The sequence below is a fragment of the Eschrichtius robustus genome, chromosome 7 (assembly GCF_028021215.1).
Source record: "Eschrichtius robustus isolate mEscRob2 chromosome 7, mEscRob2.pri, whole genome shotgun sequence".
In the NCBI taxonomy this organism is placed as follows: Eukaryota; Metazoa; Chordata; class Mammalia; order Artiodactyla; family Eschrichtiidae; genus Eschrichtius; species Eschrichtius robustus.
In genome coordinates, this window is record NC_090830.1 from 69,059,390 (window position 1) to 69,076,002 (window position 16,613).

Sequence of the window (16,613 nt, forward strand, 5' to 3'; positions counted from 1 at the left end):
TCAGGGAGTGTTAGACACCTGCAATCTAATCTACAAAAAGTTTCAACTTACACCAGTCGACTGACCATCAGCAAAAAGTCTACGAACAATAAAAGCTGAAGGGGTTTTACAGAACTGTGTACCCTCTACCTGCTGGTGAGACGTAAAAGGGTAACAGCCAATAATGAGAACAGAAAGGAGCTGTGTTTAAAAGTAAAAATGGAGGTACCATTCAATCCAGCAAGCGCAACATTGGACCTCTCACCTGAGAAGACAAGAATCGAGAAGACACAGGCCGCAAAAGCTGCAGTGCAGCCTTATTCACAATAGCCAAGACAGTGAAGCAATCAAAATATCAAACAAGAGGTGAATGGATAAAGAAGAAGTGGTCCATGTACACAATGGAATATTAGCCATGGAAAACAAGGAACCATTGCTCTCTGAGGCACCACAAATGAGTCTGGAGATAATCATGAAACATGAGGTAAGTCGGAAAGCAAAAGACCTATATTCTATGATATCACTTATAGGCGTTATCTAATAACTGACACAAATGAACATATTTCCACAGAGAAAGACACTCACAGACTGAGAAAACAAACTATGCTCATCTAAAAGGAACGGTGGGGGGAATGGATAAATTAAGATTAGTGTTACTATATGTATACAAACACATATTATATACATATCTCAAAAAGACTGACCATATAGCAAGGGAGGTCTGCGGAACCCTGTGTAACATTTTACATGGGAAGAGGATCTGTACTTGAATAGACATGTATAATGTACAAATGAACCAGATTGTGTACACCTAGGACAAACAATATTCTAATCTTTACTCCAATTTATAAAAATTTTTATACCAAGAAGAAATAATGAGACATAAACTTTGGGGCGTTTCTCCATGCACATTCCAACGTAATTTACAACCTAGGAACACGACTTCCAGAAAGGCTCTGCTGCCCTAGTAACCAGATTTGGGAATGGAGAAATGCTGCCTCCTTTAGGCCACTTCCCACAACAGCAGCTTTAAACGCATTGCTAAAGGTCACTAAATATTCACCAAACTTGCAGTTCGGGAAATGACACCTGCTCTCTAAAAAAAGTCTGAGGTGGAAAATCGACCAAAAAATTCAAAAGAGGGCAACCTTCCAAGAAGACAATATCAAGAGTTATAATGTACTCCCATTTGTTTCCTTTTTTTAACAGAAAAGAAAACGGCGGAGAAAAATGATGAGTTTTACGAATTTTCAAAGACATGCAAACCCAAATTACAAAACCCTATCAGCTCACAGCAGCCAGTAGAGGCATTGGCATAAATTCTGCAAACAATAAATGCTGAAGCGATTGTGGAGAAATGTGTACCCTCGATTCTAAAGGGGACGTAATAAGTGCCACTAATGAAAACACAAAGAAGGTGCTTTGAAAAGGGAAAAACGGTGCTACCAGTCAGTCAATCACACCCACTGCTGGGCCTATCACCTGAGAAAATGAGAATCAAAAAGTCACAGGCTGGCAATCCTGCACTCCAACAATATTTACCATAGCCAACACTTGGAAGAAATGAAAATGTCCATCAACCGAGGAATGCACAAAGTAGAAGTGGTCCACGTACACAGTGGAAAATCACTCCAATAAAAAATAAAAATTACATTTAAAAATCCAACAAAAGTAAGGAGACATCAGCTTGTGTGGGTTTCTCCAGGCACACTCCACTCTAATTTTTAACCGAGAAACACCACAGGCCCCAAGGGCTTTTCCCTAGTTACCAGGGTGGGGAACATAGAAAGGCTGCTGCCCTCTGGCAGTTACCTGCAAAAGCAGCTTTAAAGCCCGTGCTAATGGTCATTTCATAGGAACAAGTACTGCAGAACTGTAAATGAAACTTGCCCTCAAAATGTCTTGAGGGAGGTAATGGCCAAAATATTTCAAATGGTGACACATACTTTAAGAAAACACTTTGAAGAAATAAGCTCTAATCATAGCTGGAAAAATAAAAAGGACATGTCTAAAAGCTCAATTTCAACGCATTATTGAGACACATGCAAATTCAACCACAAAGAGGTATCAGCTCACAGCACTCAGAATAACCATCAGCAAAAACTGCAAAGAATAAATGCTGAAGGTGATGGGAAGAAATGCATACCCTCAACTTTATGTGGGACGTAACCTGGAAAGAGCCACTAAAGAGAACAGAATAGAGGTGCCTTTAAAAGGTAAACACTGAGCTACCATAGGATCCAGCAGACCTATTCCTGGACCTATAAACTAAGAAGACAGAATTGGAAGGACACAGGTATGCAAATCTGCATTGCATAGTATTACAATAGACAAGATACAGAAGTAACGAAAAAGTCCACCGACAGATGGGCGGACAAAGAAGAACTGCTACCTGTACAGATGGAATATGAGCTAGTGAAAAAATGAAACAATGCCATTTGCAGCACCATAGATGAGTCTAGACGTAATCACGCCACCTGTAGTAAGTGAGAAAGCAAAAGACACATATCCTATCATATCACTTTTAGGAGTTACTTAAAAATTGATACCAATGAAGATATTTCCACAGAGAAAGGCAATCACAGATTCATTAAAAAACTTATGGTTCACCAAATAGAAAGGGATGAGGATTGGATACATTACCATATTGGGGTTAACAGAGATATACAAACCATGTGAAATATATAATCACCAAAGACGTACGGAAGACCAGGAGAAGACTACTCAACATTCTGTCATAACCTACATGAGAAAAGGATGTGAGGAAGAATAGATACCTGTATATGTGTGAAAGAACCACATCTTGCACACCTAGAGCAAACAAACCATTGTAATCAAATTTGCTGGGATAAAAAATAAAAAGTAAATTACAAATATGAACAAGAAGTAATGAGACATAAACTTAAAGGGCTTTTTCCTGGCATATTCCATTCTAATATACAACCTAGAACACCACTTCCATTAAGGCTCTGTTTCCCTCGTAAGCAAATTTGATAAAGGAGAAATGCTGCCACCTTGTGGCCGTTTCCTGCAAGAGCACCTTTAAACTCACAGCTAATGGTCACTTAACATTCACAAAAACTCAGGGTTGTAAAGGACACCTGCCCTAAAAAAATGTCATAACCTAAATGGGAAAAGGATGAGAGGAAGAATAGATACACATATATGTGTGAAAGAACCACATCTTGCACACCAAGAAGAAACAAACCATTGTAATCAAATTTGCTGGGATAAAAAATAAAAAGTAAATTACAAATATGAACAAGAAGTAATGAGACATAAACTTAAAGGGCTTTTTCCTGGCACATTCCATTTTAATTTACAACCTAGAACACCACTTCCATTAAGGCTCTGTTTCCCTAGTAACCAAATTTGGTAAAGGAGAAATGCTGCCACCTTGTGGCCGTTTCCTGCAAGAGCAGCTTTAAAGTCACAGCTAATGGTCACTTAACATTCACAAGGACTCAGGGCTGTAAGGACACCTGCCCTAAAAAATTGTGCTGAAGTAGGGAATGGACAAAAAATTTCAAAACAGGCAAATGTTTCAAGAAGAGAATATGAAGAGTTACGTTTTACTGACGCTCTTTTAAAAAAAAAGGAAAATGGATAAAAGCTCAACCTCAGGGAGTGTTAGACCCATGCAATCTAATCTACAAAAAGTTTTCAACTTACACCAATCGACTGACCATCAGCAAAAAGTCTACGAACAATAAATGCTGAAGGGGTTTTAGAGAACTGTGAACCCTCTACCTGCTGTTGAGACGTAAAAGGGTAACAGCCAATAATGAGAATAGAAAGGAGCTGTGTTTAAAAGTAAAAATGGAGGTACCATTCAATCCAGCAGGCACACCATTGGACCTCTCACCTGAGAAGACAAGAATCGAGAAGACACAGGCCGCAAAAGCTGCAGTGCAGCCTTATTCACAATAGCCAAGACCGTGAAGCAATCAAAATATCCAACAAGAGGTGAATGGATAAAGAAGAAGTGGTCCATGTACACAAGGGAATATTAGCCATGGAAAACAATGAACCATTGCTCTCTGAGGCACCACAAATGAGTCTGGAGATAATCACGAAACATGAGGTAAGTCCAAAAGCAAAAGACCTGTATTCTATGATATCACTTATAGGCGTTATCTAATAACTGACACAAATGAACATATTTCCACAGAGAAAGACACTCACAGACTTAGAAAACAAACTATGCTCATCTAAAAGGAAAGGTGGGGGGAATGGATAAATTAAGATTAGTGTTACTATATGTATACAAACACATATTATATACATATCTCAAAAAGACCGACCATATAGCAAGGGAGGTCTGCGGAACATTCTGTAACATTTTACATGGGAAGAGGATCTGTACTTGAATAGACATATATAATCTACAAATGAACCAGATTGTGTACACCTAGGACAAATAATATTCTAAGCTTTACCACAATTAAAAAAATTTTTAAAACCAAGAAGAAATAATGAGACATAAACTTATGGGGGTTTCTCCATGCACATTCCAATGTAATTTACAACCTAGGAACACGACTTCCAGAAAGGCTCTGCTGCCCTAGAAACCAGATTTGGGAATGGAGAAATGCTGCCTGCTTGAGGCCACGTCCCACAACAGCAGCTTTAAACCCATTTCTAAAGGTCAATAAATATTCACCAAACTTGCAGTTCGGGAAATGACACCTGCTCTCTAAAAAAACTCTGGGGTGGAAAATCGACCAAAAAATTCAAAAGAGGGCAACCTTCTAAGAAGACAATTTCAAGAGTTATAATGTACTCCCATTTGTTTCCTTTTTGTAACAGAGAAGAAAACGGCGGAGAAAAATAATGAGTTTTACGAATTTTCAAATACATGCAAACCTAAATTACAAAAACCTATCAGCTCACAGCAGCCAGTAGGGCCATTAGCATAAATGCTGCAAACAATAAATGCTGAAGCGATTGTGGAGAAATGCGTACCCTCGATTCTAAGGGGGACGTGGTAAGAGCCACTAATGAAAACACAAAGGAGGTGCTTTGAAAAGGGAAACAGGGTACTACCAGTGAATGAATCACACCCACTGCTGGGCCTATCACCTGAGAAAATGAGAATCAAAAAGTCACAGGCTGGCAATCCTGCACTCCAACAATATTTACCATAGCCAACACTTGGAAGAAATGAAAATGTCCATCAACCGAGGAATGCACAAAGTAGAAGTGGTCCACGTACACAGTGGAAAATTACTCCAATAAAAAATAAAAATTACATTTAAAAATCCAACAAAAGTAAGGAGACATCAGCTTGTGTGGGTTTCTCCAGGCACACTCCACTCTAATTTTTAACCGAGAAACACCACAGGCCCCAAGGGCTTTTCCCTAGTTACCAGGGTGGGGAACATAGAAAGGCTGCTGCCCTCTGGCAGTTACCTGCAAAAGCAGCTTTAAAGCCCGTGCTACTGGTCATTTCATAGGAACAAGTACTGCAGAACTGTAAATGAAACTTGCCCTCAAAATGTCTTGAGGGAGGTAATGGCCAAAATATTTCAAATGGTGACACATACTTTAAGAAAACACTTTGAAGAAATAAGCTCTAATCATAGCTGGAAAAATAAAAAGGACATGTCTAAAAGCTCAATTTCAACGCATTATGAGACACATGCAAATTCAACCACAAAGAGGTATCATCTCACAGCACTCAGAATAACCATCAGCAAAAACTGCAAAGAATAAATGCTGAAGGTGCTGGGAAGAAATGCATACCCTCAACTTTATGTGGGACGTAACCTGGAAAGAGCCACTAAAGAGAACAGAATAGAGGTGCCTTTAAAAGGTAAACACTGAGCTACCATAGGATCCAGCAGACCTATTCCTGGACCTATAAACTAAGAAGACAGAATTGGAAGGACACAGGTATGCAAATCTGCATTGCATAGTATTACAATAGTCAAGATACGGAAGTAACCAAAAAGTCCACCAACAGATGGGCGGACAAAGAAGAACTGCTACCTGTACAGATGGAATATGAGCTAGTGAAAAAATGAAACAATGCCATTTGCAGCACCATAGATGAGTCTAGACGTAATCACGCCACCTGTAGTAAGTGAGAAAGCAAAAGACACATATCATATCATATCACTTTTAGGAGTTACTTAAAAATTGATACCAATGAAGATATTTCCACAGAGAAAGGCAATCACAGATTCATTAAAAAACTTATGGTTCACCAAATAGAAAGGGATGAGGATTGGATACATTACCATATTGGGGTTAACAGAGATATACAAACCATGTGAAATATATAATCACCAAAGACGTACGGAAGACCAGGAGAAGACTACTCAACATTCTGTCATAACCTACATGAGAAAAGGATGTGAGGAAGAATAGATACCTGTATATGTGTGAAAGAACCACATCTTGCACACCTAGAGCAAACAAACCATTGTAATCAAATTTGCTGGGATAAACAATAAAAAGTAAATTACAAATATGAACAAGAAGTAATGACACATAAACTTAAAGGGCTTTTTCCTGGCATATTCCATTCTAATATACAACCTAGAACACCACTTCCATTAAGGCTCTGTTTCCCTCTTAAGCAAATTTGGTAAAGGAGAAATGCTGCCACCTTGTGGCCGTTTCCTGCAAGAGCAGCTTTAAACTCACAGCTAATGGTCACTTAACATTCACAAAAACTCAGGGTTGTAAAGGACACCTGCCCTAAAAAATTGTGCTGAAGTAGGGAATGAACAAAATCATTCAAAACAGGCAAATGTTTCAAGAAGAGATTATGAAGAGTTAAGTTTTACTCACACTCTTTTTAAAAAAAAGGTAAATGGATAAAAGCTCAACCTCAGGGAGTGTTAGACACCTGCAATCTAATCTACAAAAAGTTTCAACTTACACCAGTCGACTGACCATCAGCAAAAAGTCTACGAACAATAAAAGCTGAAGGGGTTTTACAGAACTGTGTACCCTCTACCTGCTGGTGAGACGTAAAAGGGTAACAGCCAATAATGAGAACAGAAAGGAGCTGTGTTTAAAAGTAAAAATGGAGGTACCATTCAATCCAGCAAGCGCACCATTGGACCTCTCACCTGAGAAGACAAGAATCGAGAAGACACAGGCCGCAAAAGCTGCAGTGCAGCCTTATTCACAATAGCCAAGACAGTGAAGCAATCAAAATATCAAACAAGAGGTGAATGGATAAAGAAGAAGTGGTCCATGTACACAATGGAATATTAGCCATGGAAAACAAGGAACCATTGCTCTCTGAGGCACCACAAATGAGTCTGGAGATAATCATGAAACATGAGGTAAGTCGGAAAGCAAAAGACCTATATTCTATGATATCACTTATAGGCGTTATCTAATAACTGACACAAATGAACATATTTCCACAGAGAAAGACACTCACAGACTTAGAAAACAAACTATGCTCATCTAAAAGGAACGGTGGGGGGAATGGATAAATTAAGATTAGTGTTACTATATGTATACAAACACATATTATATACATATCTCAAAAAGACTGACCATATAGCAAGGGAGGTCTGCGGAACCCTGTGTAACATTTTACATGGGAAGAGGATCTGTACTTGAATAGACATGTATAATGTACAAATGAACCAGATTGTGTACACCTAGGACAAACAATATTCTAATCTTTACTCCAATTTATAAAAATTTTTATACCAAGAAGAAATAATGAGACATAAACTTTGGGGCGTTTCTCCATGCACATTCCAACGTAATTTACAACCTAGGAACACGACTTCCAGAAAGGCTCTGCTGCCCTAGTAACCAGATTTGGGAATGGAGAAATGCTGCCTCCTTTAGGCCACTTCCCACAACAGCAGCTTTAAACGCATTGCTAAAGGTCACTAAATATTCACCAAACTTGCAGTTCGGGAAATGACACCTGCTCTCTAAAAAAAGTCTGAGGTGGAAAATCGACCAAAAAATTCAAAAGAGGGCAACCTTCCAAGAAGACAATATCAAGAGTTATAATGTACTCCCATTTGTTTCCTTTTTTTAACAGAAAAGAAAACGGCGGAGAAAAATGATGAGTTTTACGAATTTTCAAAGACATGCAAACCCAAATTACAAAACCCTATCAGCTCACAGCAGCCAGTAGGGGCATTGGCATAAATTCTGCAAACAATAAATGCTGAAGCGATTGTGGAGAAATGTGTACCCTCGATTCTAAAGGGGACGTAATAAGTGCCACTAATGAAAACACAAAGAAGGTGCTTTGAAAAGGGAAAAACGGTGCTACCAGTCAGTCAATCACACCCACTGCTGGGCCTATCACCTGAGAAAATGAGAATCAAAAAGTCACAGGCTGGCAATCCTGCACTCCAACAATATTTACCATAGCCAACACTTGGAAGAAATGAAAATGTCCATCAACCGAGGAATGCACAAAGTAGAAGTGGTCCACGTACACAGTGGAAAATCACTCCAATAAAAAATAAAAATTACATTTAAAAATCCAACAAAAGTAAGGAGACATCAGCTTGTGTGGGTTTCTCCAGGCACACTCCACTCTAATTTTTAACCGAGAAACACCACAGGCCGCAAGGGCTTTTCCCTAGTTACCAGGGTGGGGAACATAGAAAGGCTGCTGCCCTCTGGCAGTTACCTGCAAAAGCAGCTTTAAAGCCCGTGCTAATGGTCATTTCATAGGAACAAGTACTGCAGAACTGTAAATGAAACTTGCCCTCAAAATGTCTTGAGGGAGGTAATGGCCAAAATATTTCAAATGGTGACACATACTTTAAGAAAACACTTTGAAGAAATAAGATCTAATCATAGCTGGAAAAATAAAAAGGACATGTCTAAAAGCTCAATTTCAACGCATTATTGAGACACATGCAAATTCAACCACAAAGAGGTATCAGCTCACAGCACTCAGAATAACCATCAGCAAAAACTGCAAAGAATAAATGCTGAAGGTGATGGGAAGAAATGCATACCCTCAACTTTATGTGGGACGTAACCTGGAAAGAGCCACTAAAGAGAACAGAATAGAGGTGCCTTTAAAAGGTAAACACTGAGCTACCATAGGATCCAGCAGACCTATTCCTGGACCTATAAACTAAGAAGACAGAATTGGAAGGACACAGGTATGCAAATCTGCATTGCATAGTATTACAATAGACAAGATACGGAAGTAACCAAAAAGTCCACCGACAGATGGGCGGACAAAGAAGAACTGCTACCTGTACAGATGGAATATGAGCTAGTGAAAAAATGAAACAATGCCATTTGCAGCACCATAGATGAGTCTAGACGTAATCACGCCACCTGTAGTAAGTGAGAAAGCAAAAGACACATATCCTATCATATCACTTTTAGGAGTTACTTAAAAATTGATACCAATGAAGATATTTCCACAGAGAAAGGCAATCACAGATTCATTAAAAAACTTATGGTTCACCAAATAGAAAGGGATGAGGATTGGATACATTACCATATTGGGGTTAACAGAGATATACAAACCATGTGAAATATATAATCACCAAAGACGTACGGAAGACCAGGAGAAGACTACTCAACATTCTGTCATAACCTACATGAGAAAAGGATGTGAGGAGGAATAGATACCTGTATATGTGTGAAAGAACCACATCTTGCACACCTAGAGCAAACAAACCATTGTAATCAAATTTGCTGGGATAAAAAATAAAAAGTAAATTACAAATATGAACAAGAAGTAATGAGACATAAACTTAAAGGGCTTTTTCCTGGCATATTCCATTCTAATATACAGCCTAGAACACCACTTCCATTAAGGCTCTGTTTCCCTCGTAAGCAAATTTGGTAAAGGAGAAATGCTGCCACCTTGTGGCCGTTTCCTGCAAGAGCACCTTTAAACTCACAGCTAATGGTCACTTAACATTCACAAAAACTCAGGGTTGTAAAGGACACCTGCCCTAAAAAAATGTCATAACCTAAATGGGAAAAGGATGAGAGGAAGAATAGATACACATATATGTGTGAAAGAACCACATCTTGCACACCAAGAAGAAACAAACCATTGTAATCAAATTTGCTGGGATAAAAAATAAAAAGTAAATTACAAATATGAACAAGAAGTAATGAGACATAAACTTAAAGGGCTTTTTCCTGGCACATTCCATTTTAATTTACAACCTAGAACACCACTTCCATTAAGGCTCTGTTTCCCTAGTAACCAAATTTGGTAAAGGAGAAATGCTGCCGCCTTGTGGCCGTTTCCTGCAAGAGCAGCTTTAAAGTCACAGCTAATGGTCACTTAACATTCACAAGGACTCAGGGCTGTAAGGACACCTGCCCTAAAAAATTGTGCTGAAGTAGGGAATGGACAAAAAATTTCAAAACAGGCAAATGTTTCAAGAAGAGAATATGAAGAGTTACGTTTTACTGACGCTCTTTTAAAAAAAAAGGAAAATGGATAAAAGCTCAACCTCAGGGAGTGTTAGACCCATGCAATCTAATCTACAAAAAGTTTTCAACTTACACCAATCGACTGACCATCAGCAAAAAGTCTACGAACAATAAATGCTGAAGGGGTTTTAGAGAACTGTGAACCCTCTACCTGCTGTTGAGACGTAAAAGGGTAACAGCCAATAATGAGAATAGAAAGGAGCTGTGTTTAAAAGTAAAAATGGAGGTACCATTCAATCCAGCAGGCACACCATTGGACCTCTCACCTGAGAAGACAAGAATCGAGAAGACACAGGCCGCAAAAGCTGCAGTGCAGCCTTATTCACAATAGCCAAGACCGTGAAGCAATCAAAATATCCAACAAGAGGTGAATGGATAAAGAAGAAGTGGTCCATGTACACAATGGAATATTAGCCATGGAAAACAATGAACCATTGCTCTCTGAGGCACCACAAATGAGTCTGGAGATAATCACGAAACATGAGGTAAGTCCAAAAGCAAAAGACCTGTATTCTATGATATCACTTACAGGCGTTATCTAATAACTGACACAAATGAACATATTTCCACAGAGAAAGACACTCACAGACTTAGAAAACAAACTATGCTCATCTAAAAGGAAAGGTGGGGGGAATGGATAAATTAAGATTAGTGTTACTATATGTATACAAACACATATTATATACATATCTCAAAAAGACCGACCATATAGCAAGGGAGGTCTGCGGAACATTCTGTAACATTTTACATGGGAAGAGGATCTGTACTTGAATAGACATATATAATCTACAAATGAACCAGATTGTGTACACCTAGGACAAATAATATTCTAAGCTTTACCACAATTAAAAAAATTTTTAAAACCAAGAAGAAATAATGAGACATAAACTTATGGGGGTTTCTCCATGCACATTCCAATGTAATTTACAACCTAGGAACACGACTTCCAGAAAGGCTCTGCTGCCCTAGAAACCAGATTTGGGAATGGAGAAATGCTGCCTGCTTGAGGCCACGTCCCACAACAGCAGCTTTAAACCCATTTCTAAAGGTCAATAAATATTCACCAAACTTGCAGTTCGGGAAATGACACCTGCTCTCTAAAAAAACTCTGGGGTGGAAAATCGACCAAAAAATTCAAAAGAGGGCAACCTTCTAAGAAGACAATTTCAAGAGTTATAATGTACTCCCATTTGTTTCCTTTTTGTAACAGAGAAGAAAACGGCGGAGAAAAATAATGAGTTTTACGAATTTTCAAATACATGCAAACCTAAATTACAAAAACCTATCAGCTCACAGCAGCCAGTAGGGCCATTAGCATAAATGCTGCAAACAATAAATGCTGAAGCGATTGTGGAGAAATGCGTACCCTCGATTCTAAGGGGGACGTGGTAAGAGCCACTAATGAAAACACAAAGGAGGTGCTTTGAAAAGGGAAACAGGGTACTACCAGTGAATGAATCACACCCACTGCTGGGCCTATCACCTGAGAAAATGAGAATCAAAAAGTCACAGGCTGGCAATCCTGCACTCCAACAATATTTACCATAGCCAACACTTGGAAGAAATGAAAATGTCCATCAACCGAGGAATGCACAAAGTAGAAGTGGTCCACGTACACAGTGGAAAATTACTCCAATAAAAAATAAAAATTACATTTAAAAATCCAACAAAAGTAAGGAGACATCAGCTTGTGTGGGTTTCTCCAGGCACACTCCACTCTAATTTTTAACCGAGAAACACCACAGGCCGCAAGGGCTTTTCCCTAGTTACCAGGGTGGGGAACATAGAAAGGCTGCTGCCCTCTGGCAGTTACCTGCAAAAGCAGCTTTAAAGCCCGTGCTACTGGTCATTTCATAGGAACAAGTACTGCAGAACTGTAAATGAAACTTGCCCTCAAAATGTCTTGAGGGAGGTAATGGCCAAAATATTTCAAATGGTGACACATACTTTAAGAAAACACTTTGAAGAAATAAGCTCTAATCATAGCTGGAAAAATAAAAAGGACATGTCTAAAAGCTCAATTTCAATGCATTATGAGACACATGCAAATTCAACCACAAAGAGGTATCAGCTCACAGCACTCAGAATAACCATCAGCAAAAACTGCAAAGAATAAATGCTGAAGGTGCTGGGAAGAAATGCATACCCTCAACTTTATGTGGGACGTAACCTGGAAAGAGCCACTAAAGAGAACAGAATAGAGGTGCCTTTAAAAGGTAAACACTGAGCTACCATAGGATCCAGCAGACCTATTCCTGGACCTATAAACTAAGAAGACAGAATTGGAAGGACACAGGTATGCAAATCTGCATTGCATAGTATTACAATAGTCAAGATACGGAAGTAACCAAAAAGTCCACCAACAGATGGGCGGACAAAGAAGAACTGCTACCTGTACAGATGGAATATGAGCTAGTGAAAAAATGAAACAATGCCATTTGCAGCACCATAGATGAGTCTAGACGTAATCACGCCACCTGTAGTAAGTGAGAAAGCAAAAGACACATATCCTATCATATCACTTTTAGGAGTTACTTAAAAATTGATACCAATGAAGATATTTCCACAGAGAAAGGTAATCACAGATTCATTAAAAAACTTATGGTTCACCAAATAGAAAGGGATGAGGATTGGATACATTACCATATTGGGGTTAACAGAGATATACAAACCATGTGAAATATATAATCACCAAAGACGTACGGAAGACCAGGAGAAGACTACTCAACATTCTGTCATAACCTACATGAGAAAAGGATGTGAGGAAGAATAGATACCTGTATATGTGTGAAAGAACCACATCTTGCACACCTAGAGCAAACAAACCATTGTAATCAAATTTGCTGGGATAAAAAATAAAAAGTAAATTACAAATATGAACAAGAAGTAATGACACATAAACTTAAAGGGCTTTTTCCTGGCATATTCCATTCTAATATACAACCTAGAACACCACTTCCATTAAGGCTCAGTTTCCCTCTTAAGCAAATTTGGTAAAGGAGAAATGCTGCCACCTTGTGGCCGTTTCCTGCAAGAGCAGCTTTAAACTCACAGCTAATGGTCACTTAACATTCACAAAAACTCAGGGTTGTAAAGGACACCTGCCCTAAAAAATTGTGCTGAAGTAGGGAATGAACAAAATCATTCAAAACAGGCAAATGTTTCAAGAAGAGATTATGAAGAGTTAAGTTTTACTCACACTCTTTTTAAAAAAAAGGTAAATGGATAAAAGCTCAACCTCAGGGAGTGTTAGACACCTGCAATCTAATCTACAAAAAGTTTCAACTTACACCAGTCGACTGACCATCAGCAAAAAGTCTACGAACAATAAAAGCTGAAGGGGTTTTACAGAACTGTGTACCCTCTACCTGCTGGTGAGACGTAAAAGGGTAACAGCCAATAATGAGAACAGAAAGGAGCTGTGTTTAAAAGTAAAAATGGAGGTACCATTCAATCCAGCAAGCGCACCATTGGACCTCTCACCTGAGAAGACAAGAATCGAGAAGACACAGGCCGCAAAAGCTGCAGTGCAGCCTTATTCACAATAGCCAAGACAGTGAAGCAATCAAAATATCAAACAAGAGGTGAATGGATAAAGAAGAAGTGGTCCATGTACACAATGGAATATTAGCCATGGAAAACAAGGAACCATTGCTCTCTGAGGCACCACAAATGAGTCTGGAGATAATCATGAAACATGAGGTAAGTCGGAAAGCAAAAGACCTATATTCTATGATATCACTTATAGGCGTTATCTAATAACTGACACAAATGAACATATTTCCACAGAGAAAGACACTCACAGACTTAGAAAACAAACTATGCTCATCTAAAAGGAACGGTGGGGGGAATGGATAAATTAAGATTAGTGTTACTATATGTATACAAACACATATTATATACATATCTCAAAAAGACTGACCATATAGCAAGGGAGGTCTGCGGAACCCTGTGTAACATTTTACATGGGAAGAGGATCTGTACTTGAATAGACATGTATAATGTACAAATGAACCAGATTGTGTACACCTAGGACAAACAATATTCTAAGCTTTACTCCAATTTAAAAAAATTTTTATACCAAGAAGAAATAATGAGACATAAACTTTGGGGCGTTTCTCCATGCACATTCCAACGTAATTTACAACCTAGGAACACGACTTCCAGAAAGGCTCTGCTGCCCTAGTAACCAGATTTGGGAATGGAGAAATGCTGCCTCCTTTAGGCCACTTCCCACAACAGCAGCTTTAAACACATTGCTAAAGGTCACTAAATATTCACCAAACTTGCAGTTCGGGAAATGACACCTGCTCTCTAAAAAAAGTCTGAGGTGGAAAATCGACCAAAAAATTCAAAAGAGGGCAACCTTCCAAGAAGACAATATCAAGAGTTATAATGTACTCCCATTTGTTTCCTTTTTTTAACAGAAAAGAAAACGGCGGAGAAAAATGATGAGTTTTACGAATTTTCAAAGACATGCAAACCCAAATTACAAAACCCTATCAGCTCACAGCAGCCAGTAGGGGCATTGGCATAAATTCTGCAAACAATAAATGCTGAAGCGATTGTGGAGAAATGTGTACCCTCGATTCTAAAGGGGACGTAATAAGTGCCACTAATGAAAACACAAAGAAGGTGCTTTGAAAAGGGAAAAACGGTGCTACCAGTCAGTCAATCACACCCACTGCTGGGCCTATCACCTGAGAAAATGAGAATCAAAAAGTCACAGGCTGGCAATCCTGCACTCCAACAATATTTACCATAGCCAACACTTGGAAGAAATGAAAATGTCCATCAACCGAGGAATGCACAAAGTAGAAGTGGTCCACGTACACAGTGGAAAATTACTCCAATAAAAAATAAAAATTACATTTAAAAATCCAACAAAAGTAAGGAGACATCAGCTTGTGTGGGTTTCTCCAGGCACACTCCACTCTAATTTTTAACCGAGAAACACCACAGGCCGCAAGGGCTTTTCCCTAGTTACCAGGGTGGGGAACATAGAAAGGCTGCTGCCCTCTGGCAGTTACCTGCAAAAGCAGCTTTAAAGCCCGTGCTAATGGTCATTTCATAGGAACAAGTACTGCAGAACTGTAAATGAAACTTGCCCTCAAAATGTCTTGAGGGAGGTAATGGCCAAAATATTTCAAATGGTGACACATACTTTAAGAAAACACTTTGAAGAAATAAGCTCTAATCATAGCTGGAAAAATAAAAAGGACATGTCTAAAAGCTCAATTTCAACGCATTATTGAGACACATGCAAATTCAACCACAAAGAGGTATCAGCTCACAGCACTCAGAATAACCATCAGCAAAAACTGCAAAGAATAAATGCTGAAGGTGCTGGGAAGAAATGCATACCCTCAACTTTATGTGGGACGTAACCTGGAAAGAGCCACTAAAGAGAACAGAATAGAGGTGCCTTTAAAAGGTAAACACTGAGCTACCATAGGATCCAGCAGACCTATTCCTGGACCTATAAACTAAGAAGACAGAATTGGAAGGACACAGGTATGCAAATCTGCATTGCATAGTATTACAATAGTCAAGATACGGAAGTAACCAAAAAGTCCACCGACAGATGGGCGGACAAAGAAGAACTGCTACCTGGACAGATGGAATATGAGCTAGTGAAAAAATGAAGCAATGCCATTTGCAGCACCATAGATGAGTCTAGACGTAATCACGCCACCTGTAGTAAGTGAGAAAGCAAAAGACACATATCCTATCATATCACTTTTAGGAGTTACTTAAAAATTGATACCAATGAAGATATTTCCACAGAGAAAGGCAATCACAGATTCATTAAAAAACTTATGGTTCACCAAATAGAAAGGGATGAGGATTGGATACATTACCATATTGGGGTTAACAGAGATATACAAACCATGTGAAATATATAATCACCAAAGACGTACGGAAGACCAGGAGAAGACTACTCAACATTCTGTCATAACCTACATGAGAAAAGGATGTGAGGAAGAATAGATACCTGTATATGTGTGAAAGAACCACATCTTGCACACCTAAAGCAAACAAACCATTGTAATCAAATTTGCTGGGATAAAAAATAAAAAGTAAATTACAAATATGAACAAGAAGTAATGAGACATAAACTTAAAGGGCTTTTTCCTGGCATATTCCATTCTAATATACAACCTAGAACACCACTTCCATTAAGGCTCTGTTTCCCTCGTAAGCAAATTTGGTAAAGG